We start from the raw sequence: 5,940 nt of genomic DNA on the forward strand, positions 1-5,940 counted from the left end.
TGGGACAGACAGACAGACAGACAGACAGAGTGACACACGGACCCGAGCGGCACCACCAGCAGCGCCGCCCGCAGCCGCCCTGCGCCGCCCGACGGCCCTGCTGCTGCTGGGACAGACAGACAGACACACGGGAGAGTGACACAGGGGCTACAGGGACCCGTTGGGCTGCACGGCTGGGACACCGCAGAGGTCACACCGTCACACAGTCACACAATCACATATAATCACATAGGATCACATAGAATCACAAAATCACACAGAATCGCACAATCACAGAATCACAGATTCACACAATCACACAGTCACACAGGATCACACAATCATAAAATCACAGATTCACACAGAATCACAGATTCAGAGATTCACACAGGATGACACAGAATCACTGAATCACTGACTCACCGAATCACACAGGATCACACAATCACTGATTCACACAATCACACAGAATCACACAGGATCACACAATCACACAGATTCACACACAATCACACAGGATCACAGAATGACCAGGCTGGAAGAGACCTTCAAGACCATCGAGTCCAGCCCAGCCCCAACACCTCAGCTAAACCCTGGCACCCAGTGCCACATCCAGGCTTTGTTAAACACACCCAGGGATGGGGACTCCACCACCTCACTGGCCAGCCACTCCAGAACTTTATCGCCCTTGCTGCAAAAAGCTTTTTCCTGCTATCCAGCCTGTATTTCCCTTGGTGCAGCTTGAGGCTGTGTGCTCTGGCTCTGTCAGTGCTGCTGGAGAAAGAGCCCAGCCCCAGCTAAGCACAGGAACATTTCAGGAGCTGCAGAGAGTGATGAGGGCAGCCCTGAGTCTCCTTTCCTCCACTCGATGCTTTCCCACCATTGTCCTGGCCAGGAGACAGGACAGACAGGACAGACAGGACAGACCACGTGTCTGTAAGTGACGGAGCCTTTCCCCCACACGCCTTCTGTTCTGGTCTCAGGCCAGCATTGTGACCACCACCCAAGGAGCTCGATGTCAAGAAGCTCTAGGAAGACACTGCTGAGGGATTCACTTGCACGGGAGCACATACATGTTTCCTTTAATGTCCCCAAAACGTGAAATAATTTTAAAAGAAAAATCAACCAGTGCTTTCCCCTCAAATGAAACAAACCAGAAATATGAGCCATAAAAAACCCTCAACGCTCAGAACCGTGAGTACAAACGAGATGTCAGACCTGCAGGAGATTAAGGATCACAAACTCCACCCCATGCCAGGTCACTCCTTCCCTTCAGGGAGAAGCTGGGCCTCAAGCACACTTACCCTGGAGTTTGAGAGTGACCACGGTGATGTGGGCTCTCAAAGGCAGCAGCAAACAGGCTCAGCACCCACTGCTGCCTCCCTGCAGTCAGTACCACATGTCTGTTCATCAGAACAACCCCAACCCTCCTGAACACAAAGCTGGTACATTTTGTTCACAGGTTTCCCTTTGATGACTTCAGGAGGCTGCTCCAGGGGTGACCCAGGAAGTTTGTAAGAGGATTTATGAGCAGGATTCCTCCTTGGAACTGCTGCTCGTTAACTGACATGCCAGGATCTCCTAAACCCTTTCCATTCTGTTTCCACAGGGCTGGGGTTTCCCTGAAACAGGGAGGGAGTACAGCACGGAGGGATCCCCTAGCCCAGGAGCTCTGGCACCTCACTGAGCCAGCCCAGACTGTGCAGGGGACACTGCAGGACAGCAGGACTGGCTCTGTGCAGGACAGCAGGACTGGCTCTGTGCAGGGACTGGCTCTGTGCAGGACAGCAGGACTGGCTCTGCGCAGGGACTGGCTCTGTGCAGGGGACACTGCAGGACAGCAGGACTGGCTCTGTGCAGGACAGCAGGACAGGCTCACAGCGGGTACACAGCACAGGGCACGAGCTGTCCCCTGGCTGTCCAGCACTTCCCCTGAGCCACCCAAGGCAGCCTGCTCCCTGTAGGGCTCTCAGAGTCATTCCCGGTGGGAATGAGGTTCGTTCCTCCCCGGCTGAAGACAAACAGGCAGGAGACGCTGACCACACCGCGTCAGTGCTTCCCCCCAGCTGCTGGAAAACAACACAACATGGACAAAACAGGAGTTTCTTGTTCTTGGGCCACTGCAGTAACAAAAACAGTGACAAAATAAAAATCATCAGGAGGTTTGACCAGCAGGAGCTGCTCTGTGGGCAGGGCCTGGGCAGGGCATGCTGACAGAGCGGCCCCAGGCTCAGTGCAGACCCCTGCCCCAGCAGTGAGTGCATTCCCTGGCCTGGCAGCAGCTGCAGCAGTGAGTGCATTCCCTGCCCTGGCTCCAGGGCCAGCAGTGAGTGCATTCCCTGCCCTGGCTCCATGGCCAGCAGTGAGTGCATTCCCTGCCCTGGCTGCAGGGCCAGCAGCTGCAGCAGTGAGTGCATTCCCTGCCCTGGCAGCAGCTGCAGCAATGAGTGCATTCCCTGCCCTGGCTGCAGGGCCAGCAGCTGCAGCAGGAGTGAGGGTGCTGCACATCCAGCACTCCTGCACGCTGTGCAGTGCCGCACACCAACGCTCAGTGCTCTGCTCATGGACTGACTAACCAGGACAGAGGCTGAGGCATTGCCAGGTGTGACCCAAAAGCAGCACATCTGGCAGCACTCAGCAGTTTCACAACGCTGTGCACTTATGGTCCAGCTTCTGTCAACAAAATAGTACTTGCAGGAAACAAAAAAAACTTATTTTTTCCCTCCAATGGAAAAGACATTCTCACACACAGCATTTGCTTTTGACATTGTAAAGCTTCCACTGCAAGGCTCCCAAAAGCCCCAAACTGTGTGTGTTCCCAGGCTGCTCAGGGGGAAACATTACATACTCTTTCCAATGTAGCAAGAAAATCTATTGAATTCTATTAATGGGGAGGCTCTAGTCAGCTCTACATAATACTTAAAACCACTTCAAAATATAGTTTGGGCTAGAGTCTAAAATTAAGTTTCTCCAGCTTCCACCATGACTACAGACTCTGCTCACCATTGCAGGGGAGGCAGAGATCACAAACTTTGTCTTCCAGATCTCAAATGTGGCCCAAAAATCCTGTGAGACACAAATCTACAGCTGGAAAAACCAAGGTCTGATTAGCAGCTCCTCAAGGCAGCCTGTTCCATGCTGAGGGCACGGTGGTGAGCTCTGCAGAGAAAACAAGAATGAGGGATGTGCAAGGGGTGATTTATCATGGGGAGGTGCCTAGGGGCAGCAGCATTCAGCCCTGCTGTGACAGCAGAAGCACATCTCAAATCACCTGCTGGAGCAGAAAGTACCCCAGTTAAACCAGCAAAGGCCTGGAAAGGAATCCAGGGTGACACAGAAAAAAACCCAGTTACTGCAAACTCATCCTGCACGTCAACATTTTCACCTGCTAATGCAATATGCCACAATAAAATCCCTGCCCTCAAGAAGCAGGATATAAAAGCAGAGATGCAGGTTTAATCTGTCCTTAAAGATTTTCAGACACTGAAAAAATAAAAACCAAGGAGAAAAAAACCGTCAAGGGAAAAGTCAGCTGCTGTCCCCCGAGCCCCAGCCCAGAGCCCTGTGGGGCAGTGAGGCGGGCATTGCCATGTGCAGCTCTGCCAGGGGAATTCGGGCACGGGCACCAAAGCACACACTGCTCTCTGCCCTCAGACATCCTCTCACTGCTCTCCAGGAACGCCTCTACAACACAGAACTTTGCTAATTGCAGTCACGGGATCCCACACTGCTTTGGGTAGGGAGGGACCTCCAAACTCAGCAGGTTCCAAGCCTCTGCCATGGGCAGGGATGTTCCCCATCAGTCAGGTTGCTCCCAGCCCCATCCAGCCTCTGAGCTGGGGCAGGCCAGCTCCACGGAGAGGGGCTGAGGGTGGGTTTGTGTCCCAGGAGGACACAAAGGCCCTGCCTCACCTAGAGGGGTGGGCACCCTGCTGGACCTTCTCAGGGCTTCTCCCTCTCCAGGAGAGCCACTCCTGCCTAAAGGCGAGCTTTTCATGCCCACATGCTCCTCTTTTAAACTAGAATTTGCTTAATGGAGATAGACAGGTCTGCAGGTAAGTCAGCAGGCAGATATATATATATATATATGTATATACACGCACAAAAGAGTAGATATATATATATATATAAGGATATTGATATAGAATAGAGATAGACATAGAAATAGACAAAAATAGAGAGACAGAGATAGATAGATAGATAGATAGATAGATAGATAGATAGATAGATAGATAGATAATACAGACAAGGCACAGCAGACCTTCCCTACCCAGGTGTGTGTCCCAGATGCTACTTGTCGGATGTCAGGGACAAGGGGCTGGCCCCAGAGCTGTCCCCAGGCCCCTTCCAGCCATGTGAGGAAGGGCTGTGGGGCAGGGCCAGCACAGAAACCTCCCTGCACTGCCACCATTCCAGCACAGAAACCTCCCTGCACTGCCACAGCTCCAGCACAGAAACCTCCCTGCACTGCCACAGCTCCAGCACAGAAACCTCAGTGCACTGCCGCTGCTCCAGCACAGAAACCTCAGTGCACTGCCGCTGCTCCAGCACAGAAACCTCCCTGCACTGCCACAGCTCCAGCACAGAAACCTCCCTGCACTGCCACCATTCCAGCACAGAAACCTCCCTGCACTGCCACCATTCCAGCACAGAAACCTCCCTGCACTGCCACCATTCCAGCACAGAAACCTCCCTGCACTGCCACAGCTCCAGCACAGAAACCTCCCTGCACTGCCACAGCTCCAGCACAGAAACCTCCCTGCACTGCCACCATTCCCACTGACACAGCTTCCCCTGAACCTTTGGAGCAAAGGGCTCAGGGTAACAATTCAGTCCTTTTTTTTGGGACTGAAATATGAAACCAGAGGTTTTGCAAGTCCCAGCTCAAGTGCTGGAACAGCGGATGTGCCTCCACTGCTCCTCTAGAAATAGCAGCTTTCCTCCCGGCTTGGAAAAACCACCATGGCACTTTATTTCTAGAGCATGACCACAATTCTGTGTCCCTTCTGTGGTCAGCTGAAAGAAAAACAATGTCTTGGGGTGACTTGATGATGCTTGTATTGCCAGTTGTCTGAGGGGATACAAGCATCGTACAAATCATCCTTAGCACCAATTAAACAACCCTGACTCCTGCCCATGGCACAGGTGAGGCTGGCACCAGGGTTCACCAGGAGGTGACAGTGCCCAAGGCTCCCCCATGGTCTGCCCAGCAACAGCCTTTCAAATTCCATTAAGAACTACATGATAGCTTCTTAAATTCGAGTTATAATTTTAAATTGTGTGCTAATTTGCATCTTTCTTACTTGCAACATATCTCACTATTGTAAGTATACAAAAAGGTATTATCTGATTAAATGGTGTATTTTACAACTTTTTTTTTAAGCCTAGAATAAACACAAAATTTGGATTTTCTTTCCAAATCTTGGAAAGAAGAAAAAAAACTAAACTAAAATGATGCTAAAAATAGCATAAATATTTATTTTTAGAAAGCACCAAATCAACTTCATTACACAGCTTTGAGCCTGGCAGCCTCGCACACTGCACCAGCCGGGTGACACACGGCGCTCCTGGGAGTGCCAGCCTTTTTCCTGCCTCTCACTGGGACCAGGAATCTCACAGCTTCCTTCCCAGCCCTGCTGACAGGACGCTGCTGTGGCACTGCTGTGGCACTGCTGTGGCACTGCTGTGGCACCACAGAGCAGCTGCCCCTCAGGCTGCCCCCGTCCACCAGGGCCGCCCCAGGCTCAGGCTGCTGAGACTGCCTGGGCCAAAGGGGTCCCGGCAGAGCCTTGGGGTGCCCCACTGCTCCGCCCTAGGACAGTGCTGTAGGACGTGGAGGCCAGCGCTGGGACCCCTTGGAAAGGCAGGAAACTGCCGTTTGTGGCAGAGCTGCAGTTTGTGTGCACAGAGCTGCTGTGTGAAAGCAGCTGGGAGCAGTGTGACCAGGCAGCCGCCAGCCCG

General features: G+C 52.5%; 1 protein-coding gene across 2 annotated transcripts in view; it reads right to left on the minus strand.

The window, feature by feature from the left end:
- ACVR1C (activin A receptor type 1C) overlaps window positions 1–5,940 on the minus strand; it is a 12,775-nt gene that overhangs the window by 6,006 nt on the left and 829 nt on the right. The window lies entirely within an intron of this gene.

This window comes from Geospiza fortis, unplaced genomic scaffold (genome assembly GCF_000277835.1).
Source record: "Geospiza fortis unplaced genomic scaffold, GeoFor_1.0 scaffold193, whole genome shotgun sequence".
Taxonomy (NCBI): domain Eukaryota; kingdom Metazoa; phylum Chordata; class Aves; order Passeriformes; family Thraupidae; genus Geospiza; species Geospiza fortis.